General features: G+C 42.0%; 21 non-coding genes and 1 pseudogene across 21 annotated transcripts; all 22 read right to left on the minus strand.

Annotated features, from left to right (window-relative positions):
* Positions 1-1,030: 1,030 nt before the first annotated feature.
* LOC142930686 (U5 spliceosomal RNA) lies at positions 1,031-1,145 on the minus strand. The gene has a single exon (XR_012946637.1). It is a non-coding gene; the product is annotated as a U5 spliceosomal RNA (small nuclear RNA).
* A 1,108-nt stretch (positions 1,146-2,253) lies between these two features.
* On the minus strand, positions 2,254-2,369 carry LOC142930650 (U5 spliceosomal RNA). The gene has a single exon (XR_012946601.1). It is a non-coding gene; the product is annotated as a U5 spliceosomal RNA (small nuclear RNA).
* A 1,412-nt stretch (positions 2,370-3,781) lies between these two features.
* Positions 3,782-3,897, minus strand: LOC142930701 (U5 spliceosomal RNA). The gene has a single exon (XR_012946652.1). It is a non-coding gene; the product is annotated as a U5 spliceosomal RNA (small nuclear RNA).
* Positions 3,898-5,016: 1,119 nt separating this feature from the next.
* On the minus strand, positions 5,017-5,132 carry LOC142930722 (U5 spliceosomal RNA). The gene has a single exon (XR_012946673.1). It is a non-coding gene; the product is annotated as a U5 spliceosomal RNA (small nuclear RNA).
* A 1,121-nt stretch (positions 5,133-6,253) lies between these two features.
* Positions 6,254-6,369, minus strand: LOC142930723 (U5 spliceosomal RNA). The gene has a single exon (XR_012946674.1). It is a non-coding gene; the product is annotated as a U5 spliceosomal RNA (small nuclear RNA).
* Positions 6,370-7,490: 1,121 nt separating this feature from the next.
* Positions 7,491-7,606, minus strand: LOC142930704 (U5 spliceosomal RNA). The gene has a single exon (XR_012946655.1). It is a non-coding gene; the product is annotated as a U5 spliceosomal RNA (small nuclear RNA).
* A 1,112-nt stretch (positions 7,607-8,718) lies between these two features.
* LOC142930755 (U5 spliceosomal RNA) lies at positions 8,719-8,834 on the minus strand. The gene has a single exon (XR_012946705.1). It is a non-coding gene; the product is annotated as a U5 spliceosomal RNA (small nuclear RNA).
* Positions 8,835-9,955: 1,121 nt separating this feature from the next.
* On the minus strand, positions 9,956-10,071 carry LOC142930702 (U5 spliceosomal RNA). Its single transcript, XR_012946653.1, has one exon. It is a non-coding gene; the product is annotated as a U5 spliceosomal RNA (small nuclear RNA).
* Positions 10,072-11,186: 1,115 nt separating this feature from the next.
* Positions 11,187-11,302, minus strand: LOC142930756 (U5 spliceosomal RNA). Its single transcript, XR_012946706.1, has one exon. It is a non-coding gene; the product is annotated as a U5 spliceosomal RNA (small nuclear RNA).
* A 1,115-nt stretch (positions 11,303-12,417) lies between these two features.
* Positions 12,418-12,533, minus strand: LOC142930703 (U5 spliceosomal RNA). Its single transcript, XR_012946654.1, has one exon. It is a non-coding gene; the product is annotated as a U5 spliceosomal RNA (small nuclear RNA).
* A 1,099-nt stretch (positions 12,534-13,632) lies between these two features.
* On the minus strand, positions 13,633-13,725 carry LOC142930734 (U5 spliceosomal RNA; annotated as a pseudogene).
* A 1,104-nt stretch (positions 13,726-14,829) lies between these two features.
* LOC142930757 (U5 spliceosomal RNA) lies at positions 14,830-14,945 on the minus strand. The gene has a single exon (XR_012946707.1). It is a non-coding gene; the product is annotated as a U5 spliceosomal RNA (small nuclear RNA).
* A 1,118-nt stretch (positions 14,946-16,063) lies between these two features.
* LOC142930693 (U5 spliceosomal RNA) lies at positions 16,064-16,180 on the minus strand. Its single transcript, XR_012946644.1, has one exon. It is a non-coding gene; the product is annotated as a U5 spliceosomal RNA (small nuclear RNA).
* A 1,115-nt stretch (positions 16,181-17,295) lies between these two features.
* LOC142930758 (U5 spliceosomal RNA) lies at positions 17,296-17,411 on the minus strand. The gene has a single exon (XR_012946708.1). It is a non-coding gene; the product is annotated as a U5 spliceosomal RNA (small nuclear RNA).
* Positions 17,412-18,518: 1,107 nt separating this feature from the next.
* Positions 18,519-18,634, minus strand: LOC142930759 (U5 spliceosomal RNA). Its single transcript, XR_012946709.1, has one exon. It is a non-coding gene; the product is annotated as a U5 spliceosomal RNA (small nuclear RNA).
* Positions 18,635-19,751: 1,117 nt separating this feature from the next.
* On the minus strand, positions 19,752-19,867 carry LOC142930699 (U5 spliceosomal RNA). Its single transcript, XR_012946650.1, has one exon. It is a non-coding gene; the product is annotated as a U5 spliceosomal RNA (small nuclear RNA).
* A 1,116-nt stretch (positions 19,868-20,983) lies between these two features.
* LOC142930694 (U5 spliceosomal RNA) lies at positions 20,984-21,100 on the minus strand. The gene has a single exon (XR_012946645.1). It is a non-coding gene; the product is annotated as a U5 spliceosomal RNA (small nuclear RNA).
* A 1,114-nt stretch (positions 21,101-22,214) lies between these two features.
* On the minus strand, positions 22,215-22,330 carry LOC142930644 (U5 spliceosomal RNA). Its single transcript, XR_012946594.1, has one exon. It is a non-coding gene; the product is annotated as a U5 spliceosomal RNA (small nuclear RNA).
* Positions 22,331-23,446: 1,116 nt separating this feature from the next.
* On the minus strand, positions 23,447-23,562 carry LOC142930651 (U5 spliceosomal RNA). The gene has a single exon (XR_012946602.1). It is a non-coding gene; the product is annotated as a U5 spliceosomal RNA (small nuclear RNA).
* A 1,109-nt stretch (positions 23,563-24,671) lies between these two features.
* On the minus strand, positions 24,672-24,789 carry LOC142930707 (U5 spliceosomal RNA). The gene has a single exon (XR_012946658.1). It is a non-coding gene; the product is annotated as a U5 spliceosomal RNA (small nuclear RNA).
* Positions 24,790-25,902: 1,113 nt separating this feature from the next.
* Positions 25,903-26,020, minus strand: LOC142930717 (U5 spliceosomal RNA). The gene has a single exon (XR_012946668.1). It is a non-coding gene; the product is annotated as a U5 spliceosomal RNA (small nuclear RNA).
* Positions 26,021-27,132: 1,112 nt separating this feature from the next.
* LOC142930636 (U5 spliceosomal RNA) lies at positions 27,133-27,250 on the minus strand. Its single transcript, XR_012946587.1, has one exon. It is a non-coding gene; the product is annotated as a U5 spliceosomal RNA (small nuclear RNA).
* Between the last annotated feature and the right edge of the window lie 45 nt (positions 27,251-27,295).

Genomic DNA, 27,295 nt, shown 5'->3' on the forward strand with positions numbered 1-27,295 from the left:
AAAACGTCCTTTGATACAACTTAAAATCAGTGATTATTTAATTTCCATTCATGTTTTTACACGAGGGCTATTAAAGTAAAGGTAATAGTATTCTGCACATAGTTTACTTCACATTGTGTTCATTGTACATAATTACAGTATTGGACCAATGGCGGACCCGTAAACATGGCCCAAAAACTTGGTAAGCATCCGTTAGCTTTTTAAAATACTGTATTTTAACAAACATATTTTAAGAAACACTGTATTGTCACGTATTATATGTATTATACATACCAACTGTCATCTATTATCTACATATGGCGCTGCATGTTTTATTTAAACACTAGCCTTTTGCCCGTCCAAGGACGGGTGTATTGCAATAAATCTGAAACTTGCAAGCGAAAAGCAGACCGCGACGTGATATTCATTGCATTAATGCGTGTGCAATGTGTAAGGGAGAGGTGACATAGACCTATTTCATTTTAAGGTTATAATCCCTTGTTCATCATGACGTCCTTTTTACTCTAATGTCTCAATAGCGTTACGGAAATCTCGTGACATGAGGGTTCTGCCTATGTAGTGAGGGGTGTAAGTTGACGCCTAGGATAGGGGAGGAGGCCCATTGGCCCCCCATGTGTAGTGACTTCAGACGCTAATAATTAGGAATGGGGGGAGGGGGTGTCGATTTGGAGGACGTCACCTGCTCTTGAATATTAATGAGGGGGACTGGTCGATGTGGAGTGATGTTACGAGAGTTAAGGACAGACATTAATGGGTGATTATAGTAGATATTCGGGGGGGGGGGTGCATCAAGCGTACGTACGCAGGTGGGGGGGGGGGAAAGTACGCGTGCATACAGGGAGGGGGGAAAGGGGATGGACCCTAAACTGAAATACACCTGTCCTTGGACGGGCTATAGGCTAGTCAGATAATAAGTAGCTGCGTAACTTTGTCACAATGAACACAAAGTGTGCCCCCCCCCCCCCATCTATTTTCATGACGTAAAGCACCCGTACCCAGCAACCTCAATCTTTTTGTTACTTTCAAGGAAACCCTGCCAGAGTAGGGTTACAAAAATAGTTGAAGACTCATTAGAGTGTTCCTCTCCACGGAAATCTTTAGTAAAAGGCGAAAGATTTATTCGCTCTGAAGAGAAACCAGAGTATTGTTTAGTTCCATCATTAGTAGGTACTTATCGGAACACTACTACATTTATCCTATGGGACCTGTTCTTCGCAACTTTAGTAAAATTAAAACGTCCTTTGATACAACTTAAAATCAGTGATTATTTAATTTCCATTCATGTTTTTACACGAGGGTTATTAAAGTAAAGGTAATAGTATTCTGCACATAGTTTACTTCACATTGTGTTCATTGTACATAATTACAGTATTGGACCAATGGCGGACCTGTAAACATGGCCCAAAAACTTGGTAAGCATCCGTTAGCTTTTTAAAATACTGTATTTTAACAAACATATTTTAAGAAACACTGTATTGTCACGTATTATATGTATTATACATACCAACTGTCATCTATTATCTACATATGGCGCTGCATGTTTTATTTAAACACTAGCCTTTTGCCCGTCCAAGGACGGGTGTATTGCAGTAAATCTGAAACTTGCAAGCGAAAAGCAGACCACGACGTGATATTCATTGCATTAATGCGTGTGCAATTTTTAAGGGAGCGGTGACATAGACCTATTTCATTTTAAGGTTATAATCCCTTGTTCATCATGACGTCCTTTTTACTCCGATGTCTCAAAAGCGTTACGGAAATCGCGTGACATGAGGGTTCTGCCTATGTAGTGAGGGGTGTAAGTTGACGCCTAGGATAGGGGAGGAGGCCCATTGGCCCCCCAAATGTAGTGACTTCAGCCGCTAATAATTAGGAATGGGGGGAGGGGGTGTCCATTTGGAAGACGTCACCTGCTCTTGAATATTAATGAGGGGGACTGGTCGATGTGGAGTGATGTTACGAGAGTTAAGGACAGACATTAATGGGTAATTATAGTAGGTATTTGGGGGGGGGGTGCATCAAGCGTACGTACGCAGGGGGGGGGGGGTAAAAGTACACGTGCATACAGGGAGGGTGAAAGGGGATGGCCCCTAAACTGAAATACACCCGTCCTTGGACGGGCTATAGGCTAGTCAGATCATAAATAGCTGCGTAACTTTGTCACAATGAACACAAAGTGTGTCCCCCCCCTCTCTTTTCATGATGTGAAGCACCCATACCCAGCAACCTCAATCTTTTGTTACTTTCAAGGAAACCCTGCCAGAGCAGGGTTACGAAAAATAGTTTGAGACTCATTAGAGTGTTCCTCTCCACGGAAATCTTTAGTAAAAGGCGAAAGATTTATTCGCTCTGAAGAGAAACCAGAGTAAAGTTTAGTTCCATCATTAGTAGGTACTTATCGGAACACTCCTACATTTATCCTATGGGACCTGTTCTTCGCAACTTTACTAAAATTAAAACGTCCTTTGATACAACTTAAAATCAGTGATGATTTAATTTCCATTCATGTTTTTTACACGAGGGTTATTAAAGTAAAGGTAATGTTATTCTGCACATAGTTTACTTCACATTGTGATCATTGTACATAATTACAGTATTGGACCAATGGCGGACCCGTAAACATGGCCAATAACTTGTCCAGCATCCATATTCTTAGTTTTTTTGGTAAAGTCACGTTGAAGAGAAACAACAAAATAATAAAATATATATAAAACAATAAAACAATTCTCACGACGTTTCGACCATAACTCAAACGGTCGTCTCCAGGTGTTTTGAAGAAGACGACCGTTTGAGTTATGGTCGAAACGTCGTGAGAATTTTTTATTGTTTTATATATATTTTATTATTTTGTTGTTTCTCTTCAACGTGACTTTACCGAAAACACTAAGAATATGAATTACTGCAGTCACGAAAGCTTTAAATCAAAATTTGTCCAGCATCTGTTAGCTTTTTAAAATACTGTATTTTAACAAACATATTTTAAGAAATATACTGTATTGTCATGTATTATATGTATTATGAATACCAACTGTCATCTATTATCTACATATGGCGCTGCATGTTTTATTTAAACACTAGCCTTTTGCCCGTCCAAGGACGGGTGTATTGCAGTAAATCTGAAACTTGCAAGCGAAAAGCAGACCGCGACGTGATATTCATTGCATTAATGCGTGTGCAATTTTTTTTTAATGCGCGATGACACAGACCTATTTCATGTTAAGGTTATAATCCCTTGTTCATCATGACGTCCTTTTTACTCTGATGTCTCAATAGCGTTACGGAAATCTCGTGACATGAGGGTTCTGCCTATGAAGTGAGGGGTGTAAGTTGACGCCTAGGATAGGGGAGGAGGCTCATTGGCCCCCCATGTGTAGTGACTTCAGCCGCTAATAATTAGGAATGCGGGGAGGGTGTGTCGATTTGGAGGATGTCACCTGCTCTTGAAAATTAATGAGGGGGACTGGTCGATGTGGAGTGATGTTACGAGAGTTAAGGACAGACATTAATGGGTGATTATAGTAGGTATTCGGGGGGGGGGGTGCATCAAGCGTACGTACGCAGGTGGGGGGGGGGGTAAAAGTACGCGTGCATACAGGGAGGGGGAAAGGGGATGGACCCTAAACTGAAATACACCCGTCCTTGGACGGGCTATAGGCTAGTCAGATAATAAATAGCTGCGTAACGTTGTCGCAATGAACACAAAGTGTGTCCCCCCCCTCTGTTTTCATGACGTGAAGCACCCGTACCCAGCAACCTCAATCTTTTTATTACTTTCAAGGAAACCCTGCCAGAGCAGGGTTACGAAAAATAGTTTAAGACTCATTAGAGTGTTCCTCTCCACGGAAATCTTTAGAAAAAGGCGAAAGATTTATTCACTCTGAAGAGAAACCAGAGTAAAGTTTAGTTCCATCATTAGTAGGTACTTATCGGAACACTCCTACATTTATCCTATGGGACCTGTTCTTCGCAACTTTACTAAAATTAAAACGTCCTTTGATACAACTTAAAATCAGTGATTATTTAATTTCCATTCATGTTTTTACACGAGGGTTATTAAAATAAAGGTAATGTTATTCTGCACATAGTTTACTTCACATTGTGATCATTGTACATAATTACAGTATTGGACCAATGGCGGACCCGTAAACATGGCCAATAACTTGGCCAGCATCCGTTAGCTTTTTAAAATACTGTATTTTAACAAACATATTTAAGAAATATACTGTATTGTCATGTATTATATGTATTATGCATACCAACTGTCATCTATTATCTACATATGGCACAGCATGTTTTATTTAAACACTAGCCTTTTGCCCGTCCAAGGACGGGTGTATTGCAATAAATCTGAAACTTGCAAGCGAAAAGCAGACCGCGACGTGATATTCATTGCATTAATGCGTGTGCAATTTTTTTTTAATGCGCGGTGACACAGACCTATTTCATGTTAAGGTTATAATCCCTTGTTCATCATGACGTCCTTTTTACTCTGATGTCTCAATAGCGTTACGGAAATCGCGTGTCATGAGGGTTCTGCCTATGTAGTGAGGGGTGTAAGTTGACGCCTAGGAAAGGGGAGGAGGCCCCTTGGCCCCCGCTGTGTAGTTACTTCAGCCGCTAATAATTAGGAATGGGGGGAGGGGGTGTCGATTTGGAGGACGTCACCTGCTCTTGAATATTAATGAGGGGGACTGGTCGATGTGGAGTGATGTTACGAGAGTTAAGGACAGACATTAATGGGTGATTATAGTAGGTATTCGGGGGGGGGGTGCATCAAGCGTACGTACGCAGGTTGGGGGGGGGGGGGGGTAAAAGTACGCGTGCATACAGGGAGGGGGAAAGGGGATGGACCCTAAACTGAAATACACCCGTCCTTGGACGGGCTATAGGCTAGTCAGATAATAAATAGCTGCGTAACTTTGTCGCAATGAACACAAAGTGTGTCCCCCCCCCCTCTCTTTTCATGATGTGAAGCACCCATACCCAGCAACCTCAATCTTTTTGTTACTTTCAAGGAAACTGCCAGAGCAGGGTTACGAAAAATAGTTTAAGACTCATTAGAGTGTTCCTCTCCACGGAAATCTTTAGAAAAAGGCGAAAGATTTATTCACTCTGAAGAGAAACCAGAGTAAAGTTTAGTTCCATCATTAGTAGGTACTTATCGGAACACTCCTACATTTATCCTATGGGACCTGTTCTTCGCAACTTTACTAAAATTAAAACGTCCTTTGATACAACTTAAAATCAGTGATTATTTAATTTCCATTCATGTTTTTACACGAGGGTTATTAAAGTAAAGGTAATGTTATTCTGCACATAGTTTACTTCACATTGTGATCATTGTACATAATTACAGTATTGGACCAATGGCGGACCCGTAAACATGGCCAATAACTTGGCCAGCATCCGTTAGCTTTTTAAAATACTGTATTTTAACAAACATATTTAAGAAATATACTGTATTGTCATGTATTATATGTATTATGCATACCAACTGTCATCTATTATCTACATATGGCACAGCATGTTTTATTTAAACACTAGCCTTTTGCCCGTCCAAGGACGGGTGTATTGCAATAAATCTGAAACTTGCAAGCGAAAAGCAGACCGCGACGTGATATTCATTGCATTAATGCGTGTGCAATTTTTTTTTAATGCGCGGTGACACAGACCTATTTCATGTTAAGGTTATAATCCCTTGTTCATCATGACGTCCTTTTTACTCTGATGTCTCAATAGCGTTACGGAAATCGCGTGTCATGAGGGTTCTGCCTATGTAGTGAGGGGTGTAAGTTGACGCCTAGGAAAGGGGAGGAGGCCCCTTGGCCCCCGCTGTGTAGTTACTTCAGCCGCTAATAATTAGGAATGGGGGGAGGGGGTGTCGATTTGGAGGACGTCACCTGCTCTTGAATATTAATGAGGGGGACTGGTCGATGTGGAGTGATGTTACGAGAGTTAAGGACAGACATTAATGGGTGATTATAGTAGGTATTCGGGGGGGGGGGTGCATCAAGCGTACGTACGCAGGTGGGGGGGGGGGGGGGGGTAAAAGTACGCGTGCATACAGGGAGGGGGAAAGGGGATGGACCCTAAACTGAAATACACCCGTCCTTGGACGGGCTATAGGCTAGTCAGATAATAAATAGCTGCGTAACTTTGTCGCAATGAACACAAAGTGTGTCCCCCCCCCCTCTCTTTTCATGATGTGAAGCACCCATACCCAGCAACCTCAATCTTTTTGTTACTTTCAAGGAAACTGCCAGAGCAGGGTTACGAAAAATAGTTTAAGACTCATTAGAGTGTTCCTCTCCACGGAAATCTTTAGAAAAAGGCGAAAGATTTATTCACTCTGAAGAGAAACCAGAGTAAAGTTTAGTTCCATCATTAGTAGGTACTTATCGGAACACTCCTACATTTATCCTATGGGACCTGTTCTTCGCAACTTTACTAAAATTAAAACGTCCTTTGATACAACTTAAAATCAGTGATTATTTAATTTCCATTCATGTTTTTACACGAGGGTTATTAAAGTAAAGGTAATGTTATTCTGCACATAGTTTACTTCACATTGTGATCATTGTACATAATTACAGTATTGGACCAATGGCGGACCCGTAAACATGGCCAATAACTTGGCCAGCATCCGTTAGCTTTTTAAAATACTGTATTTTAACAAACATATTTAAGAAATATACTGTATTGTCATGTATTATATGTATTATGCATACCAACTGTCATCTATTATCTACATATGGCACAGCATGTTTTATTTAAACACTAGCCTTTTGCCCGTCCAAGGACGGGTGTATTGCAATAAATCTGAAACTTGCAAGCGAAAAGCAGACCGCGACGTGATATTCATTGCATTAATGCGTGTGCAATTTTTTTTTAATGCGCGGTGACACAGACCTATTTCATGTTAAGGTTATAATCCCTTGTTCATCATGACGTCCTTTTTACTCTGATGTCTCAATAGCGTTACGGAAATCGCGTGTCATGAGGGTTCTGCCTATGTAGTGAGGGGTGTAAGTTGACGCCTAGGAAAGGGGAGGAGGCCCCTTGGCCCCCGCTGTGTAGTTACTTCAGCCGCTAATAATTAGGAATGGGGGGAGGGGGTGTCGATTTGGAGGACGTCACCTGCTCTTGAATATTAATGAGGGGGACTGGTCGATGTGGAGTGATGTTACGAGAGTTAAGGACAGACATTAATGGGTGATTATAGTAGGTATTCGGGGGGGGGGGTGCATCAAGCGTACGTACGCAGGTGGGGGGGGGGGGGGGGTAAAAGTACGCGTGCATACAGGGAGGGGGAAAGGGGATGGACCCTAAACTGAAATACACCCGTCCTTGGACGGGCTATAGGCTAGTCAGATAATAAATAGCTGCGTAACTTTGTCGCAATGAACACAAAGTGTGTCCCCCCCCCCCTCTCTTTTCATGATGTGAAGCACCCATACCCAGCAACCTCAATCTTTTTGTTACTTTCAAGGAAACTGCCAGAGCAGGGTTACGAAAAATAGTTTAAGACTCATTAGAGTGTTCCTCTCCACGGAAATCTTTAGTAAAAGGCAAAAGATTTATTCGCTCTGAAGAGAAACCAGAGTAAAGTTTAGTTCCATCATTAGTAGGTACTTATCGGAACACTCCTACATTTATCCTATGGGACCTGTTCTTCGCAACTTTAGTAAAATTAAAACGTCCTTTTGATACAACTTAAAATCAGTGATTATTTAATTTCCATTCATGTTTTTACACGAGGGTTATTAAAGTAAAGGTAATGTTATTCTGCACATAGTTTACTTCACATTGTGATCATTGTACATAATTACAGTATTGGACCAATGGCGGACCCGTAAACATGGCCAATAACTTGGCCAGCATCGGATAGCTTTTTAAAATACTGTATTTTAACAAACATATTTTAAGAAATATACTGTATTGTCATGTATTATATGTATTATGCATACCAACTGTCATCTATTATCTACATATGGCACTGCATGTTTTATTTAAACACTAGCCTTTTGCCCGTCCAAGTACGGGTGTATTGCAATAAATCTGAAACTTGCAAGCGAAAAGCAGACCGCGACGTGATATTCATTGCATTAATGCGTGTGCAATTTGTAAGGGAGCGGTGACATAGACCTATTTCATTTTAAGGTTATAATCCCTTGTTCATCATGACGTCCTTTTTACTCTGATGTCTCAATAGCGTTACGGAAATCGCGTGACATGAGGGTTCTGCCTATGTAGTGAGGGGTGTAAGTTGACGCCTCGGATAGGGGAGGAGGCCCCTTGGCCCCCGCTGTGTAGTTACTTCAGCCGCTAATAATTAGGAATGGGGGGAGGGGGTGTCGATTTGGAGGACGTCACCTGCTCTTGAATATTAATGAGGGGGACTGGTCGATGTGGAGTGATGTTACGAGAGTTAAGGACAGACATTAATGGGTGATTATAGTAGGTATTCTGGGGGAGGTGGATCAAGCGTACGTACGCAGGGGGGGGGGGGGGGTAAAAGTACGCGTGCATACAGGGAGGGGGAAAGGGGATGGACCCTAAACTGAAATACACCCGTCCTTGGACGGGCTATAGGCTAGTCAGATCATAAATAGCTGCGTAACTTTGTCGCAATGAACACAAAGTGTGTCCCCCCCCTCTATTTTCATGATGTAAAGCACCCATACCCAGCAACCTCAATCTTTTGTTACTTTCAAGGAAACCCTGCCAGAGCAGGGTTACGAAAAATAGTTTAAGACTCATTAGAGTGTTCCTCTCCACGGAAATCTTTAGTAAAAGGCGAAAGATTTATTCGCTCTGAAGAGAAACCAGAGTAAAGTTTAGTTCCATCATTAGTAGGTACTTATCGGAACACTCCTACATTTATCCTATGGGACCTGTTCTTCGCAACTTTAGTAAAATTAAAACGTCCTTTTGATACAACTTAAAATCAGTGATCATTTAATTTCCATTTATGTCTTTACACGAGGGTTATTAAAGTAAAGGTAATAGTATTCTGCACATAGTTTACTTCACAGTGTTCATTGTACATAATTACAGTATTGGACCAATGGCGGACCCGTAAACATGGCCAATAACTGGGCCAGCATCGGATAGCTTTTTAAAATACTGTATTTTAACAAACATATTTTAAGAAATATACTGTATTGTCATGTATTATATGTATTATGCATACCAACTGTCATCTATTATCTACATATGGCACTGCATGTTTTATTTAAACACTAGCCTTTTGCCCGTCCAAGGACGGGTGTATTGCAATAAATCTGAAACTTGCAAGCGAAAAGCAGACCGCGACGTGATATTCATTGCATTAATGCGTGTGCAATTTGTAAGGGAGCGGTGACATAGACCTATTTCATTTTACGGTTATAATCCCTTGTTCATCATGACGTCCTTTTTACTCTGATGTCTCAATAGCGTTACGGAAATCGCGTGACATGAGGGTTCTGCCTATGTAGTGAGGGGTGTAAGTTGACGCCTAGGATAGGGGAGGAGGCCCCTTGGCCCCCGCTGTGTAGTTACTTCAGCCGCTAATAATTAGGAATGGGGGGAGGGGGTGTCGATTTGGAGGACGTCACCTGCTCTTGAATATTAATGAGGGGGACTGGTCGATGTGGAGTGATGTTACGAGAGTTAAGGACAGACATTAATGGGTGATTATAGTAGGTATTCGGGGGGGGGGGGGTGCATCAAGCGTACGTACGCAGGTGGGGGGGGGGGGGGGGGGTAAAAGTACGCGTGCATACAGGGAGGGGGAAAGGGGATGGACCCTAAACTGAAATACACCCGTCCTTGGACGGGCTATAGGCTAGTCAGATAATAAATAGCTGCGTAACTTTGTCGCAATGAACACAAAGTGTGTCCCCCCCCCCTCTCTTTTCATGATGTGAAGCACCCATACCCAGCAACCTCAATCTTTTTGTTACTTTCAAGGAAACTGCCAGAGCAGGGTTACGAAAAATAGTTTAAGACTCATTAGAGTGTTCCTCTCCACGGAAATCTTTAGTAAAAGGCGAAAGATTTATTCGCTCTGAAGAGAAACCAGAGTAAAGTTTAGTTCCATCATTAGTAGGTACTTATCGGAACACTCCTACATTTATCCTATGGGACCTGTTCTTCGCAACTTTACTAAAATTAAAACGTCCTTTGATACAACTTAAAATCAGTGATTATTTAATTTCCATTCATGTTTTTACACGAGGGTTATTAAAGTAAAGGTAATGTTATTCTGCACATAGTTTACTTCACATTGTGATCATTGTACATAATTACAGTATTGGACCAATGGCGGACCCGTAAACATGGCCAATAACTTGGCCAGCATCGGATAGCTTTTTAAAATACTGTATTTTAACAAACATATTTTAAGAAATATACTGTATTGTCATGTATTATATGTATTATGCATACCAACTGTCATCTATTATCTACATATGGCACTGCATGTTTTATTTAAACACTAGCCTTTTGCCCGTCCAAGTACGGGTGTATTGCAATAAATCTGAAACTTGCAAGCGAAAAGCAGACCGCGACGTGATATTCATTGCATTAATGCGTGTGCAATTTGTAAGGGAGCGGTGACATAGACCTATTTCATTTTAAGGTTATAATCCCTTGTTCATCATGACGTCCTTTTTACTCTGATGTCTCAATAGCGTTACGGAAATCGCGTGACATGAGGGTTCTGCCTATGTAGTGAGGGGTGTAAGTTGACGCCTCGGATAGGGGAGGAGGCCCCTTGGCCCCCGCTGTGTAGTTACTTCAGCCGCTAATAATTAGGAATGGGGGGAGGGGGTGTCGATTTGGAGGACGTCACCTGCTCTTGAATATTAATGAGGGGGACTGGTCGATGTGGAGTGATGTTACGAGAGTTAAGGACAGACATTAATGGGTGATTATAGTAGGTATTCTGGGGGAGGTGGATCAAGCGTACGTACGCAGGGGGGGGGGGGGGGGGGTAAAAGTACGCGTGCATACAGGGAGGGGGAAAGGGGATGGACCCTAAACTGAAATACACCCGTCCTTGGACGGGCTATAGGCTAGTCAGATCATAAATAGCTGCGTAACTTTGTCGCAATGAACACAAAGTGTGTCCCCCCCCCTCTATTTTCATGATGTAAAGCACCCATACCCAGCAACCTCAATCTTTTGTTACTTTCAAGGAAACCCTGCCAGAGCAGGGTTACGAAAAATAGTTTAAGACTCATTAGAGTGTTCCTCTCCACGGAAATCTTTAGTAAAAGGCGAAAGATTTATTCGCTCTGAAGAGAAACCAGAGTAAAGTTTAGTTCCATCATTAGTAGGTACTTATCGGAACACTCCTACATTTATCCTATGGGACCTGTTCTTCGCAACTTTAGTAAAATTAAAACGTCCTTTTGATACAACTTAAAATCAGTGATCATTTAATTTCCATTTATGTCTTTACACGAGGGTTATTAAAGTAAAGGTAATAGTATTCTGCACATAGTTTACTTCACAGTGTTCATTGTACATAATTACAGTATTGGACCAATGGCGGACCCGTAAACATGGCCAATAACTGGGCCAGCATCGGATAGCTTTTTAAAATACTGTATTTTAACAAACATATTTTAAGAAATATACTGTATTGTCATGTATTATATGTATTATGCATACCAACTGTCATCTATTATCTACATATGGCACTGCATGTTTTATTTAAACACTAGCCTTTTGCCCGTCCAAGGACGGGTGTATTGCAATAAATCTGAAACTTGCAAGCGAAAAGCAGACCGCGACGTGATATTCATTGCATTAATGCGTGTGCAATTTGTAAGGGAGCGGTGACATAGACCTATTTCATTTTACGGTTATAATCCCTTGTTCATCATGACGTCCTTTTTACTCTGATGTCTCAATAGCGTTACGGAAATCGCGTGACATGAGGGTTCTGCCTATGTAGTGAGGGGTGTAAGTTGACGCCTAGGATAGGGGAGGAGGCCCCTTGGCCCCCGCTGTGTAGTTACTTCAGCCGCTAATAATTAGGAATGGGGGGAGGGGGTGTCGATTTGGAGGACGTCACCTGCTCTTGAATATTAATGAGGGGGACTGGTCGATGTGGAGTGATGTTACGAGAGTTAAGGACAGACATTAATGGGTGATTATAGTAGGTATTCGGGGGGGGGGGTGCATCAAGCGTACGTACGCAGGTGGGGGGGGGGGGGGTAAAAGTACGCGTGCATACAGGGAGGGGGAAAGGGGATGGACCCTAAACTGAAATACACCCGTCCTTGGACGGGCTATAGGCTAGTCAGATAATAAATAGCTGCGTAACTTTGTCGCAATGAACACAAAGTGTGTCCCCCCCCCCTCTCTTTTCATGATGTGAAGCACCCATACCCAGCAACCTCAATCTTTTTGTTACTTTCAAGGAAACTGCCAGAGCAGGGTTACGAAAAATAGTTTAAGACTCATTAGAGTGTTCCTCTCCACGGAAATCTTTAGTAAAAGGCGAAAGATTTATTCGCTCTGAAGAGAAACCAGAGTAAAGTTTAGTTCCATCATTAGTAGGTACTTATCGGAACACTCCTACATTTATCCTATGGGACCTGTTCTTCGCAACTTTAGTAAAATTAAAACGTCCTTTTGATACAACTTAAAATCAGTGATCATTTAATTTCCATTTATGTCTTTACACGAGGGTTATTAAAGTAAAGGTAATAGTATTCTGCACATAGTTTACTTCACAGTGTTCATTGTACATAATTACAGTATTGGACCAATGGCGGACCCGTAAACATGGCCCAAAAACTTGGTCAGCATCCGTTAGCTTTTTAAAATACTGTATTTTAACAAACATATTTTAAGAAATATACTGTATTGTCATGTATTATATGTATTATGCATACCAACTGTCATCTATTATCTACATATGGCGCTGCATGTTTTATTTAAACACTAGCCTTTTGCCCGTCCAAGGACGGGTGTATTGCAATAAATCTGAAACTTGCAAGCGAAAAGCAGACCGCGACGTGATATTCATTGCATTAATGCGTGTGCAATTTGTAAGGGAGCGGTGACACAGACATATTTCATTTTAAGGTTATAATCCCTTGTTCATCATGACGTCCTTTTTACTCTGATGTCTCAATAGCGTTACGGAAATCGCGTGACATGAGGGTTCTGCCTATGTAGTGAGGTGTGTAAGTTGACGACTAGGATAGGGGAGGAGGCCCCTTGGCCCCCGCTGTGTAGTTACTTCAGCCGCTAATAATTAGGAATGGGGGGAGGGGGTGTCGATTTGGAGGACGTCACCTGCTCTTGAATATTAATGAGGGGGACTGGTCGATGTGGAGTGATGTTACGAGAGTTAAGGACAGACATTAATGGGTGATTATAGTAGGTATTCGGGGGGGGGGGGTGCATCAAGCGTACGTACGCAGGGGGGGTAAGTAAAAGTACGCGTGCATACAGGGAGGGGGAAAGGGGATGGACCCTAAACTGAAATACACCCGTCCTTGGACGGGCTATAGGCTAGTCAGATCATAAATAGCTGCGTAACTTTGTCGCAATGAACACAAAGTGTGTCCCCCCCCCTCTCTTTTCATGATGTGAAGCACCCATACCCAGCAACCTCAATCTTTTGTTACTTTAGTTTGAGACTCATTAGAGTGCTCCTCTCTACGGAAATCTTTAGTAAAAGGCGAAAGATTTATTCGCTCTGAAGAGAAACCAGAGTAAAGTTTAGTTCCATCATTAGTAGGTACTTATCGGAACACTCCTACATTTATCCTATGGGACCTGTTCTTCGCAACTTTACTAAAATTAAAACGTCCTTTGATACAACATTATTTAATTTCCATTCATGTTTTTACAAGAGGGTTATTAAAGTAAAGGTAATGTTATTCTGCACATAGTTTACTTCACATTGTGATCATTGTACATAATTACAGTATTGGACCAATGGCAGACCCGTAAACATGGCCAATAACTTGGCCAGCATCCGTTAGCTTTTTAAAATACTGTATTTTAACAAACATATTTTAAGAAATATACTGTATTGTCATGTATTATATGTATTATGCATACCAACTGTCATCTATTATCTACATATGGCACTGCATGTTTTATTTAAACACTAGCCTTTTGCCCGTCCAATGACGGGTGTATTGCAATAAATCTGAAACTTGCAAGCGAAAAGCAGACCGCGACGTGATATTCATTGCATTAATGCGTGTGCAATTTTTTTTTAATGCGCGGTGACACAGACCTATTTCATGTTAAGGTTATAATCCCTTGTTCATCATGACGTCCTTTTTACTCTGATGTCTCAATAGCGTTACGGAAATCTCGTGACATGAGGGTTCTGCCTATGTAGTGAGGGGTGTAAGTTGACGCCTAGGATAGGGGAGGAGGCCCCTTGGCCCCCCATGTGTAGTGACTTCAGCCGCTAATAATTAGGAATGGGGGGAGGAGGTGTCGATTTGGAGGACGTCACCTGCTCTTGAATATTAATGAGGGGGACTGGTCGATGTGGAGTGATGTTACGAGAGTTAAGGACAGACATTAATGGGTGATTATAGTAGGTATTCGGGGGGGGTGCATCAAGCGTACGTACGCAGGTGGGGGGGGGGGGGGTAAAAGTACGCGTGCATACAGGGAGGGGGAAAGGGGATGGACCCTAAACTGCAATACACCTGACCTTGGACGGGCTATAGGCTAGTCAGATAATAAATAGCTGTATAACTTTGTTGCAATGAACACAAAGTGTGTCCCCCCCCTCTCTTTTCATGACGTGAAGCACCCATACCCAGCAACCTCAATCTTTTTGTTACTTTCAAGGAAACCCTGCCAGAGCAGGGTTACGAAAAATAGTTTAAGACTCATTAGAGTGTTCCTCTCCACGGAAATCTTTAGTAAAAGGCGAAAGATTTATTCGCTCTGAAGAGAAACCAGAGTAAAGTTTAGTTCCATCATTAGTAGGTACTTATCGGAACACTCCTACATTTATCCTATGGGACCTGTTCTTCGCAACTTTACTAAAATTAAAACGTCCTTTGATACAACTTAAAATCAGTGATTATTTAATTTCCATTCATGTTTTTACACGAGGGTTATTAAAGTAAAGGTAATGCTATTCTGCACATAGTTTACTTCACATTGTGATCATTGTACATAATTACAGTATTGGACCAATGGCGGACCCGTAAACATGGCCAATAATTTGGCCAGCATCCGTTAGATTTTTAAAATACTGTATTTTAACAAACATATTTTAAGAAATATACTGTATAGTCATGTATTATATGTATTATGCATACCAACTGTCATCTATTATCTACATATGGCACTGCATGTTTTATTTAAACACTAGCCTTTTGCCCGTCCAAGGACGGGTGTATTGCAGTAAATCTGAAACTTGCAAGCGAAAAGCAGACCGCGACGTGATATTCATTGCATTAATGCGCATGCAATTTGTAAGGGAGCGGTGACATAGACCTATTTCATTTTAAGGTTATAATCCCTTGTTCATCATGACGTCCTTTTTACTCTGATGTCTCAATAGCGTTACGGAAATCGCGTGACATGAGGGTTCTGCCTATGTAGTGAGGGGTGTAAGTTGACGCATAGGATAGGGGAGGAGGCCCCTTGGCCCCCGCTGTGTAGTTACTTCAGCCGCTAATAATTAGGAATGGGGGGAGGGGGTGTCGATTTGGAGGACGTCACCTGCTCTTGAATATTAATGAGGAGGACTGGTCGATGTGGAGTGATGTTACGAGAGTTAAGGACAGACATTAATGGGTGATTATAGTAGGTATTCGGGGGGGTGGTGCATCAAGCTTACATACGCAGGTGGGGGGGGGGGGGGGGGTAAAAGTATGCGTGCATACAGGGACGGGGAAAAGGGATGGACCCTAAACTGCAATACACCCGTCCTTGGACAGGCTATAGGCTAGTCAGATAATAAATAGCTGCGTAACTTTGTCGCAATGAACACAAAGTGTGTTCCCCCCCTTCTCTTTTCAAGACGTGAAGCACCCGTACCCAGGAACCTCAATCTTTTTGTTACTTTCAAGGAAACCCTGCCAGAGCAGGGTAATGAAAAATAGTTTAAGACTCATAAGAGTGTTCCTCTCCACGGAAATCTTTAGTAAAAGGCGAAAGATTTATTCGCTCTGAAGAGAAACCAGAGTAAAGTTTAGTTCCATCATTAGAAGGTACTTATCGGAACACTCCTACATTTATCCTATGGGACCTGTTCTTCGCAACTTTAGTAAAATTAAAACGTCCTTTGATACATCTTAAAATCAGTGATTATTTAATTTCCATTCATGTATTTACACGAGGGTTATTAAAGTAAAGGTAATGTTATTCTGCACATAGTTTACTTCACATTGTGATCATTGTACATAATTACAGTATTGGACCAATGGCGGACCCGTAAACATGGCCAATAACTTGGCCAGCATCGGATAGCTTTTTAAAATACTGTATTTTAACAAACATATTTTAAGAAATATACTGTATTGTCATGTATTATATGTATTATGCATACCAACTGTCATCTATTATCTACATATGGCACTGCATGTTTTATTTAAACACTAGCCTTTTGCCCGTCCAAGTACGGGTGTATTGCAATAAATCTGAAACTTGCAAGCGAAAAGCAGACCGCGACGTGATATTCATTGCATTAATGCGTGTGCAATTTGTAAGGGAGCGGTGACATAGACCTATTTCATTTTAAGGTTATAATCCCTTGTTCATCATGACGTCCTTTTTACTCTGATGTCTCAATAGCGTTACGGAAATCGCGTGACATGAGGGTTCTGCCTATGTAGTGAGGGGTGTAAGTTGACGCCTCGGATAGGGGAGGAGGCCCCTTGGCCCCCGCTGTGTAGTTACTTCAGCCGCTAATAATTAGGAATGGGGGGAGGGGGTGTCGATTTGGAGGACGTCACCTGCTCTTGAATATTAATGAGGGGGACTGGTCGATGTGGAGTGATGTTACGAGAGTTAAGGACAGACATTAATGGGTGATTATAGTAGGTATTCTGGGGGAGGTGGATCAAGCGTACGTACGCAGGGGGGGGGGGGGGGGGGTAAAAGTACGCGTGCATACAGGGAGGGGGAAAGGGGATGGACCCTAAACTGAAATACACCCGTCCTTGGACGGGCTATAGGCTAGTCAGATCATAAATAGCTGCGTAACTTTGTCGCAATGAACACAAAGTGTGTCCCCCCCCCTCTATTTTCATGATGTAAAGCACCCATACCCAGCAACCTCAATCTTTTGTTACTTTCAAGGAAACCCTGCCAGAGCAGGGTTACGAAAAATAGTTTAAGACTCATTAGAGTGTTCCTCTCCACGGAAATCTTTAGTAAAAGGCGAAAGATTTATTCGCTCTGAAGAGAAACCAGAGTAAAGTTTAGTTCCATCATTAGTAGGTACTTATCGGAACACTCCTACATTTATCCTATGGGACCTGTTCTTCGCAACTTTAGTAAAATTAAAACGTCCTTTTGATACAACTTAAAATCAGTGATCATTTAATTTCCATTTATGTCTTTACACGAGGGTTATTAAAGTAAAGGTAATAGTATTCTGCACATAGTTTACTTCACAGTGTTCATTGTACATAATTACAGTATTGGACCAATGGCGGACCCGTAAACATGGCCAATAACTGGGCCAGCATCGGATAGCTTTTTAAAATACTGTATTTTAACAAACATATTTTAAGAAATATACTGTATTGTCATGTATTATATGTATTATGCATACCAACTGTCATCTATTATCTACATATGGCACTGCATGTTTTATTTAAACACTAGCCTTTTGCCCGTCCAAGGACGGGTGTATTGCAATAAATCTGAAACTTGCAAGCGAAAAGCAGACCGCGACGTGATATTCATTGCATTAATGCGTGTGCAATTTGTAAGGGAGCGGTGACATAGACCTATTTCATTTTACGGTTATAATCCCTTGTTCATCATGACGTCCTTTTTACTCTGATGTCTCAATAGCGTTACGGAAATCGCGTGACATGAGGGTTCTGCCTATGTAGTGAGGGGTGTAAGTTGACGCCTAGGATAGGGGAGGAGGCCCCTTGGCCCCCGCTGTGTAGTTACTTCAGCCGCTAATAATTAGGAATGGGGGGAGGGGGTGTCGATTTGGAGGACGTCACCTGCTCTTGAATATTAATGAGGGGGACTGGTCGATGTGGAGTGATGTTACAAGAGTTAAGGACAGACATTAATGGGTGATTATAGTAGGTATTCGGGGGGGGGGTGCATCAAGCGTACGTACGCAGGGGGGGGGGGTAAAAGTACGCGTGCATACAGGGAGGGGGAAAGGGGATGGACCCTAAACTGAAATACACCCGTCCTTGGACGGGCTATAGGTTAGTCAGATCATAAATAGCTGCATAACTTTGTCACAATGAACACAAAGTGTGTCCCCCCCCTCTCTTTTCATGATGTGAAGCACCCATACCCAGCAACCTCAATCTTTTGTTACTTTCAAGGAAACCCTGCCAGAGCAGGGTTACGAAAAATAGTTTAAGACTCATTAGAGTGTTCCTCTCCACGGAAATCTTTAGTAAAAGGCGAAAGATTTATTCGCTCTGAAGAGAAACCAGAGTAAAGTTTAGTTCCATCATTAGTAGGTACTTATCGGAACACTCCTACATTTATCCTATGGGACCTGTTCTTCGCAACTTTAGTAAAATTAAAACGTCCTTTTGATACAACTTAAAATCAGTGATCATTTAATTTCCATTTATGTCTTTACACGAGGGTTATTAAAGTAAAGGTAATAGTATTCTGCACATAGTTTACTTCACAGTGTTCATTGTACATAATTACAGTATTGGACCAATGGCAGACCCGTAAACATGGCCAATAACTTGGCCAGCATCCGTTAGCTTTTTAAAATACTGTATTTTAACAAACATATTTTAAGAAATATACTGTATTGTCATGTATTATATGTATTATGCATACCAACTGTCATCTATTATCTACATATGGCACTGCATGTTTTATTTAAACACTAGCCTTTTGCCCATCCAATGACGGGTGTATTGCAATAAATCTGAAACTTGCAAGCGAAAAGCAGACCGCGACGTGATATTCATTGCATTAATGCGTGTGCAATTTTTTTTTAATGCGCGGTGACACAGACCTATTTCATGTTAAGGTTATAATCCCTTGTTCATCATGACGTCCTTTTTACTCTGATGTCTCAATAGCGTTACGGAAATCTCGTGACATGAGGGTTCTGCCTATGTAGTGAGGGGTGTAAGTTGACGCCTAGGATAGGGGAGGAGGCCCCTTGGCCCCCCATGTGTAGTGACTTCAGCCGCTAATAATTAGGAATGGGGGGAGGAGGTGTCGATTTGGAGGACGTCACCTGCTCTTGAATATTAATGAGGGGGACTGGTCGATGTGGAGTGATGTTACGAGAGTTAAGGACAGACATTAATGGGTGATTATAGTAGGTATTCGGGGGGGGTGCATCAAGCGTACGTACGCAGGTGGGGGGGGGGGGGGGGTAAAAGTACGCGTGCATACAGGGAGGGGGAAAGGGGATGGACCCTAAACTGCAATACACCCGACCTTGGACGGGCTATAGGCTAGTCAGATAATAAATAGCTGTATAACTTTGTTGCAATGAACACAAAGTGTGTCCCCCCCCTCTCTTTTCATGACGTGAAGCACCCATACCCAGCAACCTCAATCTTTTTGTTACTTTCAAGGAAACCTTGCCAGAGCAGGGTTACGAAAAATAGTTTAAGACTCATTAGAGTGTTCCTCTCCACGGAAATCTTTAGTAAAAGGCGAAAGATTTATTCGCTCTGAAAAGAAACCAGAGTAAAGTTTAGTTCCATCATTAGTAGGTACTTATCGGAACACTCCTACATTTATCCTATGGGACCTGTTCTTCGCAACTTTACTAAAATTAAAACGTCCTTTGATACAACTTAAAATCAGTGATTATTTAATTTCCATTCATGTTTTTACACGAGGGTTATTAAAGTAAAGGTAATGCTATTCTGCACATAGTTTACTTCACATTGTGATCATTGTACATAATTACAGTATTGGACCAATGGCGGACCCGTAAACATGGCCAATAATTTGGCCAGCATCCGTTAGATTTTTAAAATACTGTATTTTAACAAACATATTTTAAGAAATATACTGTATAGTCATGTATTATATGTATTATGCATACCAACTGTCATCTATTATCTACATATGGCACTGCATGTTTTATTTAAACACTAGCCTTTTGCCCGTCCAAGGACGGGTGTATTGCAGTAAATCTGAAACTTGCAAGCGAAAAGCAGACCGCGACGTGATATTCATTGCATTAATGCGCGTGCAATTTGTAAGGGAGCGGTGACATAGACCTATTTCATTTTAAGGTTATAATCCCTTGTTCATCATGACGTCCTTTTTACTCTGATGTCTCAATAGCGTTACGGAAATCGCGTGACATGAGGGTTCTGCCTATGTAGTGAGGGGTGTAAGTTGACGCATAGGATAGGGGAGGAGGCCCCTTGGCCCCCGCTGTGTAGTTACTTCAGCCGCTAATAATTAGGAATGGGGGGAGGGGGTGTCGATTTGGAGGACGTCACCTGCTCTTGAATATTAATGAGGAGCACTGGTCGATGTGGAGTGATGTTACGAGAGTTAAGGACAGACATTAATGGGTGATTATAGTAGGTATTCGGGGGGGTGGTGCATCAAGCTTACATACGCAGGTGGGGGGGGGGGGGGGTAAAAGTATGCGTGCATACAGGGACGGGGAAAAGGGATGGACCCTAAACTGCAATACACCCGTCCTTGGACAGGCTATAGGCTAGTCAGATAATAAATAGCTGCGTAACTTTGTCGCAATGAACACAAAGTGTGTTCCCCCCCTTCTCTTTTCATGACGTGAAGCACCCGTACCCAGGAACCTCAATCTTTTTGTTACTTTCAAGGAAACCCTGCCAGAGCAGGGTAATGAAAAATAGTTTAAGACTCATAAGAGTGTTCCTCTCCACGGAAATCTTTAGTAAAAGGCGAAAGATTTATTCGCTCTGAAGAGAAACCAGAGTAAAGTTTAGTTCCATCATTAGAAGGTACTTATCGGAACACTCCTACATTTATCCTATGGGACCTGTTCTTCGCAACTTTAGTAAAATTAAAACGTCCTTTGATACATCTTAAAATCAGTGATTATTTAATTTCCATTCATGTATTTACACGAGGGTTATTAAAGTAAAGGTAATGTTATTCTGCACATAGTTTACTTCACATTGTGATCATTGTACATAATTACAGTATTGGACCAATGGCGGACCCGTAAACATGGCCCAAAAACTTGGTCAGCATCCGTTAGCTTTTTAAAATACTGTATTTTAACAAACATTTTAATAAATATACTGTATTGTCATGTATTATATGTATTATGCATACCAACTGTCATCTATTATCTACATATGGCACTGCATGTTTTATTTAAACACTAGCCTTTTGCCCGTCCAAGGACGGGTGTATTGCAATAAATCTGAAACTTGCAAGCGAAAAGCAGACCGCGACGTGATATTCATTGCATTAATGCGTGTGCAATTTTTTTTTAATGCGCGGTGACACAGACCTATTTCATGTTAAGGTTATAATCCCTTGTTCATCATGACGTCCTTTTTACTCTGATGTCTCAATAGCGTTACGGAAATCGCGTGACATGAGGGTTCTGCCTATGTAGTGAGGGGTGTAAGTTGACGCCTAGGATAGGGGAGGAGGCCCCTTGGCCCCCGCTGTGTAGTTACTTCAGCCGCTAATAATTAGGAATAGGGGGAGAGGGTGTCGATTTGGAGGACGTCACCTGCTCTTGAATATTAATGAGGGGGACTGGTCGATGTGGAGTGATGTTACGAGAGTTAAGGACAGACATTAATGGGTGATTATAGTAGGTAGTCGGGGGGGGGGGGGTGCATCAAGCGTACGTATGCAGGGGGGGGGGTAAAAGTACGCGAGCATACAGGGAGGGGGAAAGCGGATGGACCCTAAACTGAAATACACCCGTCCTTGGACGGGCTTTAGGCTAGTCAGATCATAAATAGCTGCGTAACTTTGTCGCAATGAACACAAAGTGTGTCCCCCCCCCTCTCTTTTCATGATGTGAAGCACCCATACCCAGCAACCTCAATCTTTTTGTTACTTTCAAGGAAACCCTGCCAGAGCAGGGTTACGAAAAATAGTTTAAGACTCATAAGAGTGTTCCTCTCCACGGAAATCTTTAGTAAAAGGCGAAAGATTTATTCGCTCTGAAGAGAAACCAGAGTAAAGTTTAGTTCCATCATTAGTAGGTACTTATCGGAACACTCCTACATTTATCCTATGGGACCTGTTCTTCGCAACTTTCCTAAAATTAAAACGTCCTTTGAAACAACTTAAAATCAGTGATTATTTAATTTCCATTCATGTTTTTACACGAGGGTTATTAAAGTAAAGGTAATGTTATTCTGCACATAGTTTACTTCACATTGTGATCATTGTACATAATTACAGTATTGGACCAATGGCGGACCCATAAACATGGCCAATAACTTGGCCAGCATCCGTTAGCTTTTTTAAATACTGTATTTTAACAAACATATTTTAAGAAATATACTGTATTGTCATGTATTATATGTATTATGCATACCAACTGTCATCTATTATCTACATATGGCGCTGCATGTTTTATTTAAACACTAGCCTTTTGCCTGTCCAAGGACGGGTGTATTGCAATAAATCTGAAACTTGCAAGCGAAAAGCAGACCGCGACGTGATATTCATTGCATTAATGCGTGTGCAATTTGTAAGGGAGCGGTGACATAGACCTATTTCATTTTAAGGTTATAATCCCTTGTTCATCATGACGTCCTTTTTACTCTGATGTCTCAATAGCGTTACGGAAATCGCGTGACATGAGGGTTCTGCCTATGTAGTGAGGGGTGTAAGTTGACGCCTAGGATAGGGGAGGAGGCCCCTTGGCCCCCGCTGTGTAGTTACTTCAGCCGCTAATAATTAGGAATGGGGGGAGGGGGTGTCGATTTGGAAGACGTCACCTGCTCTTGAATATTAATGAGGGGGACTGGTCGATGTGGAGTGATGTTACGAGAGTTAAGGACAGACATTAATGGGTAATTATAGTAGGTATTTGGGGGGGGGGGGTGCATCAAGCGTACGTACGCAGGGGGGGGGGGGGGGGGTAAAAGTACGCGTGCATACAGGGAGGGTGAAAGGGGATGGCCCCTAAACTGAAATACACCCGTCCTTGGACGGGCTATAGGCTAGTCAGATCATAAATAGCTGCGTAACTTTGTCACAATGAACACAAAGTGTGTCCCCCCCCTCTCTTTTCATGATGTGAAGCACCCATACCCAGCAACCTCAATCTTTTGTTACTTTCAAGGAAACCCTGCCAGAGCAGGGTTACGAAAAATAGTTTGAGACTCATTAGAGTGTTCCTCTCCACGGAAATCTTTAGTAAAAGGCGAAAGATTTATTCGCTCTGAAGAGAAACCAGAGTAAAGTTTAGTTCCATCATTAGTAGGTACTTATCGGAACACTCCTACATTTATCCTATGGGACCTGTTCTTCGCAACTTTACTAAAATTAAAACGTCCTTTGATACAACTTAAAATCAGTGATTATTTAATTTCCATTCATGTTTTTTACACGAGGGTTATTAAAGTAAAGGTAATGTTATTCTGCACATAGTTTACTTCACATTGTGATCATTGTACATAATTACAGTATTGGACCAATGGCGGACCCGTAAACATGGCCAATAACTTGGCCAGCATCCGTTAGATTTTTAAAATACTGTATTTTAACAAACATATTTTAAGAAATATACTGTATAGTCATGTATTATATGTATTATGCATACCAACTGTCATCTATTATCTACATATGGCGCTGCATGTTTTATTTAAACACTAGCCTTTTGCCCGTCCAAGGACGGGTGTATTGCAATAAATCTGAAACTTGCAAGCGAAAAGCAGACCGCGACGTGATATTCATTGCATTAATGCGTGTGCAATTTGTAAGGGAGCGGTGACATAGACCTATTTCATTTTAAGGTTATAATCCCTTGTTCATCATGACGTCCTTTTTACTCTGATGTCTCAATAGCGTTACGGAAATCGCGTGACATGAGGGTTCTGCCTATGTAGTGAGGGGTGTAAGTTTACGACTAGGATAGGGGAGGAGGCCCCTTGGCCCCCCTGTGTAGTTACTTCAGCTGCTAATAATTAGGAATGGGGGGAGGGGGTGTCGATTTGGAGGACGTCACCTGCTCTTGAATATTAATGAGGGGGACTGGTCGATGTGGAGTGATGTTACGAGAGTTAAGGACAGACATTAATGGGTGATTATAGTAGGTATTCGGGGGGGGGGGTGCATCAAGCGTACGTACGCAGGGGGGGGGGGTAAAAGTACGCGTGCATACAGGGAGGGGGAAAGGGGATGGACCCTAAACTGAAATACACCCGTCCTTGGACGGGCTATAGGCTAGTCAGATCATAAATAGCTGCGTAACTTTGTCGCAATGAACACAAAGTGTATCCCCCCCCCTCTCTTTTCATGATGTGAAGCACCCATACCCAGCAACCTCAATCTTTTGTTACTTTCAAGGAAACCCTGCCAGAGCAGGGTTACGAAAAATTAGTTTGAGACTCATTAGAGTGTTCCTCTCCACGGAAATCTTTAGTAAAAGGCGAAAGATTTATTCGCTCTGAAGAGAAACCAGAGTAAAGTTTAGTTCCATCATTAGTAGGTACTTATCGGAACACTCCTACATTTATCCTATGGGACCTGTTCTTCGCAACTTTACTCAAATTAAAACGTCCTTTGATACAACTTAAAATCAGTGATTATTTAATTTCCATTCATGTTTTTACACGAGGGTTATTAAAGTAAAGGTAATGTTATTCTGCACATAGTTTACTTCACATTGTGATCATTGTACATAATTACAGTATTGGACCAATGGCGGACCCGTAAACATGGCCAATAACTTGGCCAGCATCCGTTAGATTTTTAAAATACTGTATTTTAACAAACATATTTTAAGAAATATACTGTATAGTCATGTATTATATGTATTATGCATACCAACTGTCATCTATTATCTACATATGGCGCTGCATGTTTTATTTAAACACTAGCCTTTTGCCCGTCCAAGGACGGGTGTATTGCAATAAATCTGAAACTTGCAAGCGAAAAGCAGACCGCGACGTGATATTCATGGCATTAATGCGTGTGCAATTTGTAAGGGAGCGGTGACATAGACCTATTTCATTTTAAGGTTATAATCCCTTGTTCATCATGACGTCCTTTTTACTCTGATGTCTCAATAGCGTTACGGAAATCGCGTGACATGAGGGTTCTGCCTATGTAGTGAGGGGTGTAAGTTGACGACTAGGATAGGGGAGGAGGCCCCTTGGCCCCCGCTGTGTAGTTACTTCAGCTGCTAATAATTAGGAATGGGGGGAGGGGGTGTCGATTTGGAGGACGTCACCTGCTCTTGAATATTAATGAGGGGGACTGGTCGATGTGGAGTGATGTTACGAGAGTTAAGGACAGACATTAATGGGTGATTATAGTAGGTATTCGGGGGGGGGGGGTGCATCAAGCGTACGTACGCAGGGGGGGGGGGGCAAAAGTACGCGTGCATACAAGTAGGGGGAAAGGGGATGGACCCTAAACTGAAATACACCCGTCCTTGGACGGGCTATAGGCTAGTCAGATCATAAATAGCTGCGTAACTTTGTCGCAATGAACACAAAGTGCATCCCCCCCCCCCTCTCTTTTCATGATGTGAAGCACCCATACCCAGCAACCTCAATCTTTTGTTACTTTCAAGGAAACCCTGCCAGAGCAGGGTTACGAAAAATTAGTTTGAGACTCATTAGAGTGTTCCTCTCCACGGAAATCTTTAGTAAAAGGCGAAAGATTTATTCGCTCTGAAGAGAAACCAGAGTAAAGTTTAGTTCCATCATTAGTAGGTACTTATCGGAACACTCCTACATTTATCCTATGGGACCTGTTCTTCGCAACTTTACTCAAATTAAAACGTCCTTTGATACAACTTAAAATCAGTGATTATTTAATTTCCATTCATGTTTTTACACGAGGGTTATTAAAGTAAAGGTAATGTTATTCTGCACATAGTTTACTTCACATTGTGATCATTGTACATAATTACAGTATTGGACCAATGGCGGACCCGTAAACATGGCCAATAACTTGGCCAGCATCCGTTAGATTTTTAAAATACTGTATTTTAACAAACATATTTTAAGAAATATACTGTATAGTCATGTATTATATGTATTATGCATACCAACTGTCATCTATTATCTACATATGGCGCTGCATGTTTTATTTAAACACTAGCCTTTTGCCCGTCCAAGGACGGGTGTATTGCAATAAATCTGAAACTTGCAAGCGAAAAGCAGACCGCGACGTGATATTCATGGCATTAATGCGTGTGCAATTTGTAAGGGAGCGGTGACATAGACCTATTTCATTTTAAGGTTATAATCCCTTGTTCATCATGACGTCCTTTTTACTCTGATGTCTCAATAGCGTTACGGAAATCGCGTGACATGAGGGTTCTGCCTATGTAGTGAGGGGTGTAAGTTGACGACTAGGATAGGGGAGGAGGCCCCTTGGCCCCCGCTGTGTAGTTACTTCAGCTGCTAATAATTAGGAATGGGGGGAGGGGGTGTCGATTTGGAGGACGTCACCTGCTCTTGAATATTAATGAGGGGGACTGGTCGATGTGGAGTGATGTTACGAGAGTTAAGGACAGACATTAATGGGTGATTATAGTAGGTATTCGGGGGGGGGGGTGCATCAAGCGTACGTACGCAGGGGGGGGGGGGCAAAAGTACGCGTGCATACAAGTAGGGGGAAAGGGGATGGACCCTAAACTGAAATACACCCGTCCTTGGACGGGCTATAGGCTAGTCAGATCATAAATAGCTGCGTAACTTTGTCGCAATGAACACAAAGTGCATCCCCCCCCCCCTCTCTTTTCATGATGTGAAGCACCCATACCCAGCAACCTCAATCTTTTGTTACTTTCAAGGAAACCCTGCCAGAGCAGGGTTATGAAAAATTTGTTTGAGACTCATTAGAGTGTTCCTCTCCACGGAAATCTTTAGTAAAAGGCGAAAGATTTATTCGCTCTGAAGAGAAACCAGAGTAAAGTTTAGTTCCATCATTAGTAGGTACTTATCGGAACCCTCCTACA

This window comes from Petromyzon marinus, chromosome 42 (assembly GCF_048934315.1).
Source record: "Petromyzon marinus isolate PM22_M1 ecotype Great Lakes invasive population chromosome 42, UKy_Petmar_22M1.pri1.0, whole genome shotgun sequence".
Lineage (NCBI taxonomy): Eukaryota > Metazoa > Chordata > Hyperoartia > Petromyzontiformes > Petromyzontidae > Petromyzon > Petromyzon marinus.